We start from the raw sequence: 16,126 nt of genomic DNA on the forward strand, positions 1-16,126 counted from the left end.
TATCCTAGCTCGTCTTGCTTGTATTTAGAGAATTAGGCCTCAAAATCGTAATATGTTCCTTGTTAAATTGGAGAACGAGTTATCTAGTGAGTTAGAGAAGATATTTTTACAAGAAGAAATAACTTGGTTCCAAAGATCTAGATGTGAGTGGATCTGGTTTGGTGATAGAAATACAAAATTTTTCCATAAAAGAGTCATCATTGCTAGGAAAAGGATTCGTATAGATTCCTTGAAGGATAGTAGTGGAAGTTGGGTAACAGAGGAAGAAACACTGAGAAATTTAGCCTTTCAACATTTTAAAAATCTTTATGGCAGCCAAGATCTAGGGGGGGTGTTATCCACGACAACTTCATTCCCTTCCCTCCCTGTGGATGCAAATGAGAAACTAGTCAAAGAAGTTTCCTTGGATGAGGTCAGAATTCAATGTTCTCCTTGGGTGCCTTTAAAGCGCCTGGTCCAAACGGATTCCAAGCCGTCTTTTATCAGCAAAATTAGGAGCTTGTTGCTCCTTCAATACTAGAACATGTTAGAGATATTTTGGAAGGGGGAAAAACGATTGACAAGGCCAATAACACTTTTATAGTTCTAATACCAAAAGTGAAACACCCTGAATCGATTCTTCAGTTCCGACCAATTAGTCTTTGTAACGTTTCTAACAAACTTGTTACTAAGCTGATTTCACTACGATTGAGAGAATATTTAGGAAATATTGTCTCCCCTAACCAAGCTAGTTTTGTCCCGGGTAGGCACATCCAAGATAATATTATTGTAGCCCAAGAGTTGATTCATACAATGGACAAATTAAAAAGAACTAAGAAGTTTATGTTAGTTAAGGTGGACTTAGAAAAGGCTTGTGATAGAATTCTTGGAGCTTTCTGAACGAAACTCTTGAGCTAGTTGGCATTCCATCCAAGTTAAAGAATGCTATTATGGACTGTGTATGCTCAGCAAAAATGCGGGTTCTATGGAATGGGGAGCCTACGGGCGCTTTTAAAATGCATAGAGGGGTTAGGCAAGGGTGCCCTCTATCTCCTTATTTGTTTGTGTTGTGTTTGGAAAGATTATCACATTGTATTTTTGACTCTGTTAATACAGGTAGATGGAGGCCTATTCGGGTAGGTAACAGGGGACCGATGATCTTTCACCTAATGTTTGCGGATGATATATTATTGTTTGCAGAGGCCAACTTTCAACAAATTGAGGAAGTGAAGTCAGTTCTAGGAAATTTTTGTAATGCTTCAGGACAAAAAGTTAATAATTCTAAAACAGTCATTTATTTTTCAAAAAATGTTCCATATGAGGCTCAACAACAGATAGCAGAAGTAGGAGGGTTTAATGTTACATCTAATGTTGGGAAGTACTTAGGAATTCCAATTATACATGGAAGATTTAGAGCATCGGTCCTTCAGGACATAATAAACAAAGTTAATCTTCGTCTTTGTAACTGGTTTGCGGCTTCTCTATCTTTATCAGGGCGCTCGACATTAGTTAAATCGGTCCTTCAGGATTTGCCAACATATGCTATGCATATTTTTAAGTTTCCAGTAGCAGTTTGTAACAAACTTGACCACATTTGTAGGAACTTCTTATGGGGGCATACCGCTCAAAAATCTAGAATACACCTTCTTAATTGGAATTTGGTCACAAAGCCAAAGTTTGAGGGGGAACTTGGATTACACCGATTTAAAGAATTTAACATAGCTCTGATTGACAAAATTGGCTGGGGGTTAATCAGCCGACCAAACGATCTTTGGGCTGAAGTGCTCATAAATAAGTATAAAGGAAGGTAGAGGGATGGGTGGAGCTTGGTTGTAAAGCAAGGAGACTGTTGGCTCTGGAATTCTTTAGCTGGAGCATGGAATGAAATTAATCGTTGGATGGGTTGGGGAATTGGGAATGGTTGTACAGCTAAATTTTGGTTAGATAGATGGGTCAATGGGGAATGCATTATAAAAGCTATGGATGGGAGTGATGTTCCAGATTTTGAAAGAAATAGACCTATTAAGGATTATGTTTTAGAAACGGGAGGCTGGAATTGGGAAATCTTTGCAAATAGAGTTAATCAATCAGTATCGTTAGCTATTGCAAGTATAAATCCGCCAGATGAGACAATCAATCTACCTGATCACCCAGTTTGGATTGGTTCTAGGAATGGGGACTATTCGGTGTCAGTAACATATAAAAATCTGCTATCTTTGGAATCTTCAGTTTCAGAAAACAAAATATGGAAAACTATTTGGAATTGGGAAGGACCATATAGAATATGTTTTTTCTTTTGGCTTGTAGGGCATGAAAGACTCCTCACTAACCATGAAAGGTTTAGAAGGCATATTAGCATATCGGATCATTGCTCGTTTTGCCCACAATTGTCGGAAACATTAATTCATGTGTTGAGAGATTGTGTTATTGCCCAGAAAGTATGGGCAGAATTAGTTCCCGTTAATTTCTCTAATAAATTTTTTAATTGTGACCTGCAGCAGTGGCTTTTGATCAACCTGACGGAGACACCGATTGAAGATTGGCCAAAACTTTTTGCGATCGAGTGTTGGTTACTTTGGTCTTGGAGGAACAAAGTTATTTTTGATCCAACGTCAAAATGGCCAGAGAACCCAGCCACAATAGTTCAGAGGACATCGGAAAGATCTGGCCAAGCTTAGAGTTTAGCCATGCCACTTTTGAGAAAGCAAAAGCGTCGGTGGGTGGATATTAGTTGGAAGCCTCTATCAAGAAATTACTGGAAATTGAACAGCTTATGCAAATCCAGGAAGGGCAGGAGCAGGTGGGGTAATCCGGAAGTCTGATGGAAGCTGGGTGAAAGGTTTTCAACAAAACCTTGGTTTTGCTACAGCAATTACAGCAGAATTGTGGGGAATACAATCTGGGCTTGAGCTTGCCTGAAAGTTGGGTTGTAGAAAACTTCATATGGAATCAGACTCAGAAATTGCGTGTAATCTGATACGCAAACACACTCAGCCCACGACATTATTAAAGCCTTTCCTTTTGAAAATTTTCCAGTTGATAGATAGGGATTGGGAAGAATCGATACATCATGTTTTTAGATAAGCTAATTACTATACAGATTGGCTAGCTAATAGAGCCTGTAATTGTAACGCCCCGCGTTACTCAGGTTAGCTTGCCTCGAGTTCCGGGAATTTTTTTTATAACAAATTAGATTTTATTTATTTAGTTATTTATTTATTTCATTTTATTTTGTTTTATTTGATTCATCAGTTATCTTTATTTAATTTAAGTGTGGCATCTCGGCTAGTGTGTATTGTTACGGAATTAGTGGCGAGTTAGTAGCGTGTAGTTATTTATCAAGTTATGATTTAGTACGGATTTCCGCTATGTGCCACTTGTTTTGGGTCATTGGGCCATTTACGAAATTATATTATTGACTTGTTTTAAAAGAGGGGTTGGGTAAGTGGGCCTTAAACAAAAGGAAAATGACCCAAGCCCAAAGGAGCTAAAGTTGTAAAACAAAGAAAAACCCTAGCCTTATTCTTCCTCTTCCTTCTTTTCCCTCTCTTGTTGAAGCCGCCGACCACCCCCCACTTGGGTTCCTCTTCTCCGGTGAGCAACTCTGTTCGGGCGACGCGACGGTAGCGGCGACATCGAAGCAGCAGGTGCAGCGTCGGGCTCGGGCAGTAGCAGGCGGCATCGGGCAGTGCAGCAGCAGCGCCGGAGCAGCAGGCGGCGTCGGACAGCGCAGCAGCAGCGTCGGGCGTCGGACAGCAGCTGGCGTGGGCGTCGGGCAGCAGCAGGTGGCGGCGCGTGGTCTCGGGCAGCAGCAGGTGCGGCTGGGCGGCGCGTGGTGGCTGCTCACGGTGTTTCCCTTGATCCGACAAACTCCAACGACTCGAATAGCTTAGATCCGGGAAGCCCGGTAATTTTCTTTGACCCACCCTTGTTTGAAGTTAGATTTGGATTACCCACACCTAAACGAAATCGATTTGGAATACCCACACCTAAGCGAAATTGTTTTGTAGTAACGGACATCAAATCGAAGCCGTTGGAGGTCATTTTGGGCGTTCTCGCTGCTGTAAAAACGTAGACAGCAGTGTTTTGGGTGGCATCCGGTGATTAACCTCATCCGTTTGAAGCCCGATTTACGCTACCCACCCCTTTGCAAGCTAGATCTATTTTACCCACACCTACACGAAGCCGTTTTGCGGTAATGAGACCCGTTGAACCCTCTTAGAGTTGTTTTCGAAAGCTGAACAGTATATTTATGTTGCTGTATTTTTCTGTCTTTGTGCGTAGGTGTGAGTTCGACGCAAACTTAAGGACGTGGTTGGGTAAGTAGCACCAGGGGGCGAGTGCGTGTGTTATCTAGCGTTAACGGAATGGTTTTGATGCTGTTTTTCTTGTTAAAATAATTTAATTGAGCATGTAGGGATTGTTAGTTTGATTGTTGCCGTCTTTCTATTATTGAATACTTCTGAGGAAACATGCTTCCTGTTTCTATTTGTTGTAGGTGACTAGTAGGTTCTGAATGGTTGTAGTTAGAAGTAACTGGCTCATGACGTTTTGCAAATGTGATGTAAATGAAATGCTCGCGTTGTTAAACTGATAATTTAGTTTATCTTGTTCTGGTTGTGAGTTGTGGATGTATTTTGTTTATTACGAGGAAAAGCATGCTTGTGAACGGTGCAGTGATTTAGAATGTGGGAAACTTACCTGTAGGTGGGCATGGGTGGGTTAGTGAAGTGGTGAAGGGTGAAGGGTGAAGGGTAAAGGGACGGGTTGATAGTCCGTTATCTATGGGTTCTGACCTGAAAATTTCATATAAATCGCTTGGAGGTTCAAGCCTTGAGTAGTGGCCTTGGGGATAAATGACAAGGTCGAACGTCAAATTTCTGTAAACGGGTATTGGGGTCTTGGGGATAAATGTCAAGGACCAATACGCTGGGAAGTCATCGGTACCTTGGGAATAAACGGCAAGGACCGGTGCACAGTTCAGGCCTTGGGAATAAATGGCAAGGCCGAACGTCAAGCTTCTGTAGAGGAGTATTGAGGCCTTGGGGATAAATATCAAGGGTCAATGCGACTCGATGAGTTAGACTTGAGGGATAAAAGTAGAGTGGCGTTTGCGAAGTAGTGGTGCTTGGCCTTGGGAATAAATGGCAAGGTCGAACATCAAGTACTGGAGAAGGAGGAGGTACGGTGACTTGGGAATAAATGTCAAGAGCCGTCATGCCTCGAGAAGTTAAGCGGGGAGTAATACAGGGGGGTGTAGAGGAAGGTTTAGTACCATGAGACAAGGGCTAGTGAATCATGGGTTGTGGTCTTGGTAGTTCCGACGCAAGGTTGTTGCATGTAAATGCCTAGTTATTGTTTGCTATCTCTCACTGCTTATTTGATTGCCTTGCTATCGTTTTATTCTTTATGCCGTGATTGTGAGTATGATTTTTGTGTTAGATAGGAAGTGCTACTTACGGAGTACCTTATGTACTCATCCCCTCTTTTACCCTTATATGTTTTCAGGTGCGAACAGGGTCGACCGCGGTGATGACGTGGAGAGAGCTTGACCGAGGAAGGATCACTAGCTTAGTTAGTGAGGATAGAGGGAAGGGTCGTTGAGTACGAGTAGCATTGAGATTTATGTTATCGCTAGGTGTGAACCGCGAAGGAAATTTTGTATTCTTTAGAACTACTTTTGTTTGTTATGGATGTTGCTGGTAAACGCGTCACTATTGTCGTTGGAGTTTAGGTGTACGGTTGTTTTCATTTGTTTAAGAAGTTTTGCCACTGAGGCGAATATGAGATGTTGATGTTTTTAAATTGCCCACGGAGGGTGAAGTCCTGACAGTTTATGACATTTATATTTCCGATAGAACGTATGAGAGTCGAAGCTTTATTTCATTTAAATTATTTTCCCAGGGAGTTGTTTATCTCGTGTTTAGAGTTAAGGTTAGCCAGGTGAATTGTTTAACGTTGCCTAGGATATTATATAAAATCCTGGGGCGTTACAGTAATCTACCCGTAGGATATCACGTGTGTGATGAGCCTCCAAGAGGCATTCTACATCTGCTGATGGCAGATACATCTGGGGTCGCCATGCCCCGTCTTATAAACTTTGTGTAGCATTATTGTGTTGGGTTTTTTTGCCCTGCCTTATGTTCGAAAAAAAAAGATCTGCTTCCGCTCCGGGATTCACATCCCATTAATTGGTATCAAAGCCAAGTTGATGTTCTGATTTTTTGGGAACAAAATCGGTGTTCTTTGTGGGTGTTTTCCTATTTTCGAAATATGGGTTTGCGGGTTGGAAATTTTTCAATTTTTGGCATGTACATAGCAATTTACTTCTTGATTTGATCATGTAATGGCTCGGTGTTTTGGGCATTGTGTTTCTCTATCGAGTCTGTAAGTTCGGGTCGCTCGAAAGCTATTCGTGGCGTCGGATTGGGCGAAAAGTTGCATAAAACAGCGAATAAGACGAAGCAGACCCCGCAGGCAGCGCAATGGCACTGCAGGGACAGCACACAGTGCCACAACGCTGCATTTTTTTAGCCGTACTTTTAGGGTTCATCTTTTAGAGTTGTGAGATAGAATTGCAATGTATTGAGAGAGAAAGAGAGTTGAGACATTTTTTTAGCCGTACTTGTAGGGTTCATCTTACTATTATATTTATAGATAGAAAATCCTAAGACCATCAAGATGTCTTATCCTTTTTAATATAGGATATCTTTTCCTGAATCTAGGGGAAATCCCAAGACCATCAAGATATCTTCTTCTTTTGAATTGTAGAAAATAAGGATTTTTCTCATCCATAACATTAGCCCACACTCTCAAAATACATAGTATTAATTTTGAATCTTTATCCAACATTAACGTATATTTATATAATGTATCAATATACATTATATACATTCCATCATATAAACTCATTGTATAGGATACCCCCACTTGCATGTCCCTACATGAATGACCTGAATAAAGTTGTTTGTAACTATTACAAAGTGGATGTATCCATAGTGTTACCAGAATAAGATACCCAATCTTATCCATGTACTATAGACCATTTAGGTTATTACTGAAACATTATCCACTTGTATATCAAATATATATTGTATATATACTGTATATCAAATTATTTTTGTTCAATTAAATAACATTAGATCTTAGTTTATTGGAATACGAGTAATGCAAAGAAACAATAAAATAACTTTTATTAATAATAAATAAAATGTTTACAAATTACAAACTCATGAGTTCATGGCACTAAACCCAACAATATCCTACTTGTCCTTAAACGAGTGGGACGTATATAAGTATTACAATAAACTAGGGCATACAATATACCCAATGACATCTTCCACTTGCCCTAGACTAAATGGTACATGTCTCGTAGATCTAGATTCTCTAGGTGACCATCGAACACTTTAGCCGTGAGAGCTTTTGTAAACATATTAGTAATATAGTGTAATGGGTAGGGACATGTTTGGAACAACTTCCAAGTCTATCAGGAACTTCCAAAGCTAGACAGATTTTGGTGTATATGGAATATATACTGTATATGAATTATATAGTGTATATCAAATATATAACTTGTATATCCATTATATACTGCATATCGGTTACATACTGTAACAGTTACATAACGTAACATCGGATGTTAGTTTATTGGATTTGGGCTAGTGCAGTTCTAAAAGAAACTTCAATAACACCTTTATTGAATAAATATTTCTTTTACATTTACAAACCATGAGTATAGGGCAGAAAACCCAACATATGCGCGCTATAGGTCTTAAATGTGCGACGGTGCTGTCATTTTGGCTGGATTTGGTGTCAAATATAATCATGACAAAATCTCTCTTAAATCACAATTACAAATTATTTCATCTATTTGACTTTTCCGTGGTAAGGAAATCTTCAAAATAAAATTAGCTTCCTCCTCACAAAAAATTACACGTACAATATTTGTATTCCATTCTCCTTCATGTTGCAAAAGGCACACAAACAACATTATTCGTCATTTCATTTTGCCATCTACAGCCCTTAACAAAGAGATCTTTGTCCCCATATTATACTCCTCTAAACATAGGAAGGATGTGTCCCTAATTGAGGTCTCATGAAGTTTTCATGGGCAAAATATTTTCCCCTCATAACTTTAGCAAGCAACTCGTTGAATCGTCTTGATTTTCAAGTAATCCCCAATATTGTTTTGTTAATATTGCTTGGTTGAAGATGCTTACATCTTTGAAATCCATCTCTCCTTGCTCATTCCCTGTGCACAACCTTTTTCAACTCCTCTAGTAAATTTTGTTAGTCTTACTTGAAGAGCCCCACCAAAAATTTGCACAAATAGATTTTATATCTTTGCACAAATTCATAAGTAGTTTAATGCAATTCATTGTGTAGTTTGGAATAGCTTAAGCAATAGCCTTAATCATAACTTTCTTTCCTCCAACAGAGAACATTTTCTCCTTCCAACCCTGTAGAACATTCCAAATTATTTCTTTAAGATAATTAGAAATCTAGCACCTATTTCAAGAAATTTGAGATGGAAAACCCAAACATAGCCCCGAGGAGGATGTGAACGGGATCTTCAGCTCACCCCTAATATGGGTATTCCTACTTACCATGTAGGTGGACTTCTCAAAGTTTATCAACTGACCAGGACCTTTTCGTAGGTGTGTAGAATATCCTTTATAGTGCACCAGTCTTTTTTGGTTGCCTCGAAAAAGATAGAGTTATCATCTACAAAAAAAGTATATATATATATGAGTTATAAAAGGACAATGTTTATTTATCTGCAAACCTAAGTAGTTTCATGAGTGTTCCTCTTCATTTAAGAGAGCAAAGAGCCTTTTCGTGCAAAAAAGAAATAGATGGGAAGATAAATGGTCTCCTTGTCATAAACCTCTTCTTTGGTTAAATGTCTATCTCCGTATGCCATTAAGAAGAATCAAAAAACTAACAGGTTCAACACAGCTCATGATCAACTCAAGCCATCTGCTAAAAAACACCATCTTTTCATCACTCCCTATAGGTAACTCAACTCAATCCGATCGTAAGCTTTGCTCACATCCAACTTCATGTCTACCATCCCTTTTTTCCCTGTTCTTCTATTATTTAATGTGTGTGCATCTAAACTCAGTCATAGCATTATCCATAATTAGTCTGCTCGAAAAATAAGCTAACTAAGTATGTGAATAACCTTTTCGAGAACTCGTTTAAGTCTGTTAACTAGGACCTTTGCAATTACTTTATAGACTATGCAAAGACTAATAGGCCAGAAATCTCTCATGCACGTAGGCTCCGTCCTTTTGGGGTGAGAGCTAAAGTCTTCAAAGCTCCATTTGACCGTTTAAGAACTTCAAACACATATTTATCATATCACGACTCACAATGTCCCAATACTTATGGTAAAACATCGCTTCGTAACCATATGGTCCAGGTGACTTCAAAAGGATGCATAATTTAAGAGCCACCTAGGTGACATGTGATATTCAGCGACTCTGCTTGGTGTTGTTGAAAGTGGTTTATCAGTGACGTGGTCTTATCATCGTTGAACGTTTAAAAGACGTGCTATTAGAGACGTTCTCAGCGACGAACCACTAGATGTCACTAAAACCTTTTAGCAACATTTTCGGGTTTTCAACAACTCTTTCCTCGCATCTCTGAAAACATATTTTCTTGTAGTGCCTCTATTTCATCCTTCAAAAAAAATTATTATTAAAAGTGCATTGTCCTCGTTACTTATTATTGTTAAGCATATTTAAAGCAACCAACATTTGAAGCAACGAGTTTGTTTTTTTTTCCCTTTATTTTTATTGTTAGAAATTTGTACAATTTGTGTTTAATTACCATGATAGTTTTTTATAGTTTTTAGGGGTTAATGGACAAATGGTGTTTGTTGGACACAACTTTAAGGGTAGTGGTCTTTTTAGTGGTTTACTCTAATAAAGTTTTCATTTTTGTAAATCAAAATTATTCCTTCCACACTTTCTCTCTTGCTTCCATTTTATTGTTCTCTTAGCTTTCATTAAATTCCCTTTCTTTGTTGCTTAACTCGAAAAATTTAATTATTTCCCCGTACACTTTCTTTCTTCCATGCATTCTATTGTTCCTTTAGTTTTTCATTGCATTCCTTCCCATGTTACTTAATTTAAGAAATTTTCTTTTTTAAATAATCAAATTCCTAAACCAAAGGTAAAGAAAGGACTACGCAAGGGAAGATAGACTATTTCCTTGTGAGGTGTTGGAGATATTACATTGAACTCGCTTCTCTATTTGGAAGCGAAAAAAGAGTGTGGAAACCTTTTCTAAAGAATTATAGTACCTCATTTAATATAATATTGAAATTTCGTAAGAACACCAAGGCATCTGAAAGAGGTAGTCCTAACGCTACACATTTAGCTTGAAAGGATAACAATCTATCACTTAGTCAATCTGAACATAACTTAACTATTTAAGATACTTATCTCAATCTGAGAGTTGTGAGCTCGAGTCCCACCCTCATATGTTGTACTAACCAAAAAAAAAAAAAAACTAGCACTTGAGTCGAAGAATGGTCTTCACGTATCATCATTGGAGTGTTAGGCCTTACCTTAAGGATTGATCATGAGAACTTGTATTGAAAAGCAACAAGGAAAGATGATTTGGCCTAATTCAACGTATGAAAGGAAAAGAATTCAATCCATGAAAGAAAAGAAGAATGAAAGCAAAACATCGCCAATTAACAATTGGATATTTGCCAATTGACCAAGAGGCAACTTCCATACGATGTGCGTGCCTTGCGCGCCCATCCATATCACTTTACCCTAACATGTTCCCTTGTGTACACACCATTAGTGATATACAAACCATCCAATAGAACAGCATTAGTGCCATTGGAGTGTTTGCGGGGCACTGATATAGCGTGCGCTTTGTGAACCACGCCACATTTTGTTACATTTAATTATTTATTAATAATCAAATTATGAGTTTCTTTTTATTTCAATTGAGAATTTATGATTTGAGAGGGTTTTACTAAATTGTGAAGAAACCTATTTGAAAAGAGGTTAAGGATTTCTTTATTTAATTTTATATTAAGTTACCACTTCTAAAATTCCTATAAATACCTCTCATTTCCACCACTATTCACATACAACCTACAAATCATACTTTATTCTCTACTCTCTCTATTTCTTTATTCTCTAGTTTGTTATTTTAAAAGAAGTTGGCCAAAATAGGGGTGTTCTTTCTTTTGGAGTTTTGAGCTCAACCTCTAACTGAAGAGTGGTTTGAGCTGCATAACGTTTAAGTTGGTTTGTTGTATCCTGGAGAGGATAGGTCATAGTATACCTATTGAACCGGTGGTTCATAAAGAAATACACATCGTAGAGCGCTTGAATCTCCTTAAAGAGCGAGATACTCACGCCTCAACCTAATTGATTATGCCTTTGTTTCTCAATATATATTCGAATTATCTTTGTTGTTTATAATTCCCCCAACTATTTTTAAGGAGATTAAACTTCAATTTGAAGGACAAATCATCATGGAGTCTACTATTGAGAGATGTAACGAAAAGGTTTGAGAAAGTGTTGTTCTACCTTAATCTTCTCAAGGTCGCCTATGTCCTCACAGAAAAAGAACCTAATGAAAATCAATACTAAAAGCATGACTGTTGAAGACTTCATGGAACACCAAGAGAAAATCGAAAAGGATGAGAGTGTTGAGTACAATTGTCGATGTTATGTTTTAAATTTTCTTCCTTATCAATTTTATTATTATTGTGATACTAATTTAACATCTGCCAAGACAATATTGAAAATTTTACAGAGTAAATATGATATCACTGCAATAAATCTTGCTTTCAATGATGATAAAAAAAAAACATCACCGAAGAAATAATGGACACAAAAAAACACGCTCAAATTTATTATTATTTTTTTTTTACAAGCAACCTTAAACGGCCGTCCAGAACTTACATTAAAAACTAGTTTTAATATCGGTTTTAACCCGACATTAAAAGTTCACTCCTTATTTATTTCAATTTTCTACTAAAAAGGCAAGAAGGCAAAATGATTTAATTCGATAAGGAAGTGGTAATCCCATAAAGGTAAGTATAATCTGTTCTATTGATAATTTACCTAATCGTCAAATTCCTAGCAATAGTCATTTAGAGACAAAGATGAGCTATTTGAAAAAAGAATAGTAAACCTCAGTTTCCAAAGAAGAAAAATCCAAGCCAAATTAATTAGAACTGGACACATCCTCAACACTCGAGATCAGTTTGTTTTGTTTGTGGCAAGAGTGGCCATGTTGCTCGATTTTTCAGATTCTGAAAATATGAACCTGTACCCCAGGCTAATGTTACGGAGTCATTTGTCGCTATGATAACTTTTATATATATATATATATGATCCAAAGTTTTGATGGATGGATGCCAACAAACATGTCAATTATGATAAACATTGGTTCAGAGTTTATACTCCTTTTAAGGAGCCTAAAATAATAATGCTTGGTGATTCTCATACCACAAAAATTATGGGAACTTGTGAGGCTAAGATAAAATTCACCTCTTGAAGGGTTTTAATTTTAAAAGATGTGCTTTATACAACCTTCATGAGAAAAATATTGATATCGAGCAATCTTCTTAATAAGGTTGACACCGAATTGATTTTCAACTTCGAGGATAAATTTTTTAAAATTCTCAAAAGCATCACTTTTATTTTTTAAATTAAATAAATAATAAGTATATTTAGAAAAGTCATCAATAAAAGGGATAAAATATCTATTTTCTCCTCTAATTAAAATCTCTTCAAATTCACACAAGATGTGTATGAATTAAATCTAATAATTCGACAATTCTCTCAACACCTTTACGAGGTCCTTTTGTAATTTTAACTTTCCTACATGTCTTACATTTCTTAAAATCATTTTTTAGACTAAGAATTAATCCAAGACTACTCATACTTCCCACATATTTGCTAGATATATGGCATAAACAAGCATGCGGAAAAATTAAAGAAGAGACATGTAAATTGAACTAGTAGATGCTTTATTAATATTCTCAAGGTTCAATTTGAACATTCCTCTTTTTCGATTATCACATATTGATTGGATTCTAAAGCCAACTTGCTAATCAAGTAAGGCAAACTATTCCTTAATTTTACAAAATATAATCTAAGGAAGATAAAAAAAAAAAAAAAATCTTCCTAGTTAGAAAATATATTGCTTGCCTAAATTTAAAGAACTAATTCTCAAAATTAATCTAAAGAGAATAAAACAAGTTAACAAATTAAGGAAAATATTTGTTAGGGTTGATTTTTTACTACACAAATGTGACTATCTGGACATGTTTGACCATAAAAATGAACCATTTTCCTTCATTTTTAATTAAAAGGGTTTACATATTCTTAAAGTAGGATATGAGTAGAACATTTCATGGGTAATTTGCAATCTATGGTATTGTGAGAAAAATGGAAGAAAAACGTGGTCAAAGTTAGAAGAAACTCACAATTTTCTCATGTGCATGCAAAAAGGCGCCTAGCGCTTTTTTGCAACTTTATCCATCATCTATCACACAAGCACTTGACGATACAATTAGAGAACCCTCTAATACAATCGAGGTCATGAACGCGTACTTGAAATACTTATCTTCCGACAATTCCATTTCAAAAACAGTACCTGCATTCACAAATTTCAAAGCTCTTCATACTTGCATAAAAGAGTATAGGAATCTTTTGGTGATCCCATCAAACGATTCAATGCTGTCTTTTGCAAGTCATGCCTTTGCATACCTAATACTGACCCGCGGTACCTTCGCATGTCGTTAATCATATCTCTTGATCTGTATTGATGACTGATATCCTCAAAATTCGACTTAAACAACTGACCAACCACACAACTTCTAGCTTGTATGTCTTCGTGGTTTAATAACTCACATGTTGATTTGTAGACATCAATTTACTTTGAAATGATGAATGAGTCACAACCTCGGATCCTCTTTGCACGCAACCCCCATTTCTAACTTGCATCATTGCATCCGATGGTGTACGAAGTCTTTGTAGATTTTTTTACACAAAATTCAAAGTTCGGCTTTATCGCAAACACTAGCAGCTTGAAGCGTTGTTCTACCTTTGAACGAAAAATACACCCAACAGCAATTTCATCGACATAATCTACTGCATCCGTAGTTTTAATATTCTGCGTAGTTTAACTAATCCCTAAATAGTTTGACAATGTGCCTTTGTACTTACTGAATGCACCTTATAATAGGTTCAGCTACATTCTTAAGTTGATCATCAATCCCATCGTCATACCCATGTTCACCCTCGTACTCAGATTCCATCTGATCATCCTCATCCTTAGCCCCATCATCAATTTCATCTTCATGAAACTCATACTCGACCTCATTCTAAATCTCATACTCAACCTCATTCTCTTACAATTCACAATAATATGGTGGTTCATCATTACCTAGGTTGTCAGTCAATGGCCAAAAGATGGAGCATTCTTACTTAGAAAGTATGCAAATGAAGATGATATTTGGGTTTTCGAATAAAATGGTATATTTTCTTGATTGCTCCCACTAACATATGTTTTTTTCGGTACGATGGATAGGTACAACGACACTTGAGGAAGGGTCTAGAGGGTCATTCAAATAGAATCTTAGACTAATATCATAAAAAATGAGGTGCTTAGGGACTTCGTATTGTAGTTCAAATTTATATCAAATCTATAACAATTTTAAACTAATCTTATTCAATTCTTGTAAGCCTATACAATGCATTTTCTAGGTCGGCATATGTTGTAACGTCCCGTATTTTTTTATATAATATTTTAGTAGTTTAAATGTATAAACTAGAGAATTGTTTTTGTTTTTAAAATTTTTTTATCAATAGAGATTTTTTTCTAATTTAGTTTTTTTTTTTTTTGTTCTTTGTTCTTATCTTTCCAAAAAATATATATATAATTAATTGAAAAAATGAAAAGATTTAAAAAAAAAATAAAAGGAAAGAAAGATAAAATAAATTTAAAAAAACGAATAAAAAATGGGTTGGGCTTAGAATTAGTTAAAAGAGAATATTACAAACCGTAGATTATATGGTTAAGTTGTCATAAGTTTTTCCGTTTCCTCTCTCTCAATTTTCCCTCTCGCAAAATTGTTTTATTTTCTACTCCCTCATGCACACGTATCCAACGTCAATCCGGTTGGACCAGTAAATTTCGTAGACTGAGCCAACATTTATTTTGGATCGCTATTGAGGTAAGTGGCTCTGCATTCGGAATGCCTTAGGGTGAGGTTGAAATTTTTATATGATGTTTTGAATGGCTATAGTTTGTGAATTCAATGTTATGTGAAATTATTGTGCTGCATTACAGAATGTTTAATTATGGGACCTCATGCATGATCTCGAATGTGATATATATATATATATATATATATATATGAGGACTTAGGTGGGGTAAGACTTGGCTGTCCTGACTATGTGCCAACTACCATCAGTTTGGGTAGGGTCTTTAAGAAACCCAATAATTGAGTTGGTATGTAGGGTTGGGTTAATTGTACACCCTCACCAAAAGGAAAAGGAAAAGGAGAAGAATTTTAATAAATAAATATTTAGGTCTCACATGTTTATGTTGTATGTGTACATGTGTACATATCTGACCCTGGTTACTTACTATGTATTCTTAACACTCACCCTTTTCTCGTTATCTTTTTCTAGGAAATAATAAAGACGAACAAGGTGTGTGACGAGGATGTCTTTAGCCAATGCTATGGGTTTTCGCTTCTACATTAGTTTCATGTTTTTTTTTATTGTATTAAGAGTTATCAATCTTAATATTATGTTTTAGGTAAACTATTTATGGGATCCCAAATAAAGATTTTTTTTAATTTTATTTTATAAAGTTATGTTATAAGATTGTATTTTGTTTTATTTATTATCATTCATTTTTAAAATGCTTTTAAAATATTGAAAGCATGTAGTAACGTCCCTTAGAAATTTAAGTCTCAAAAAGTCAGGTTGTTATATATGTTATCATTTCATCGATACCTAAACATCACATAACCCCCACCCTCGTACACAGTTCTTACATCATTCTACTTACCACCATAGATTACAAATAGGTGACGTCACGCATTGTGCAAGGAGAATAAACAACAATCAATAATTAATTAGGGTTTAGG

At 36.4% G+C, this 16,126-nt stretch overlaps 1 long non-coding RNA gene across 1 annotated transcript; it reads left to right on the forward strand.

The window, feature by feature from the left end:
* Nucleotides 1–3,614: 3,614 nt before the first annotated feature.
* Nucleotides 3,615–5,784, forward strand: LOC148209727 (uncharacterized). The gene is made up of 4 exons (XR_015793107.1): nt 3,615–3,886; nt 3,990–4,174; nt 4,264–4,298; nt 5,488–5,784. It is a non-coding gene; the product is annotated as an uncharacterized LOC148209727 (long non-coding RNA).
* The last annotated feature ends 10,342 nt before the right edge of the window (nt 5,785–16,126 follow it).

Source organism: Momordica charantia (assembly GCF_013281855.1).
Source record: "Momordica charantia cultivar OHB3-1 chromosome 8 unlocalized genomic scaffold, Mcharantia_2.0 BLBB01000008.1, whole genome shotgun sequence".
NCBI classification, from domain to species: Eukaryota; Viridiplantae; Streptophyta; class Magnoliopsida; order Cucurbitales; family Cucurbitaceae; genus Momordica; species Momordica charantia.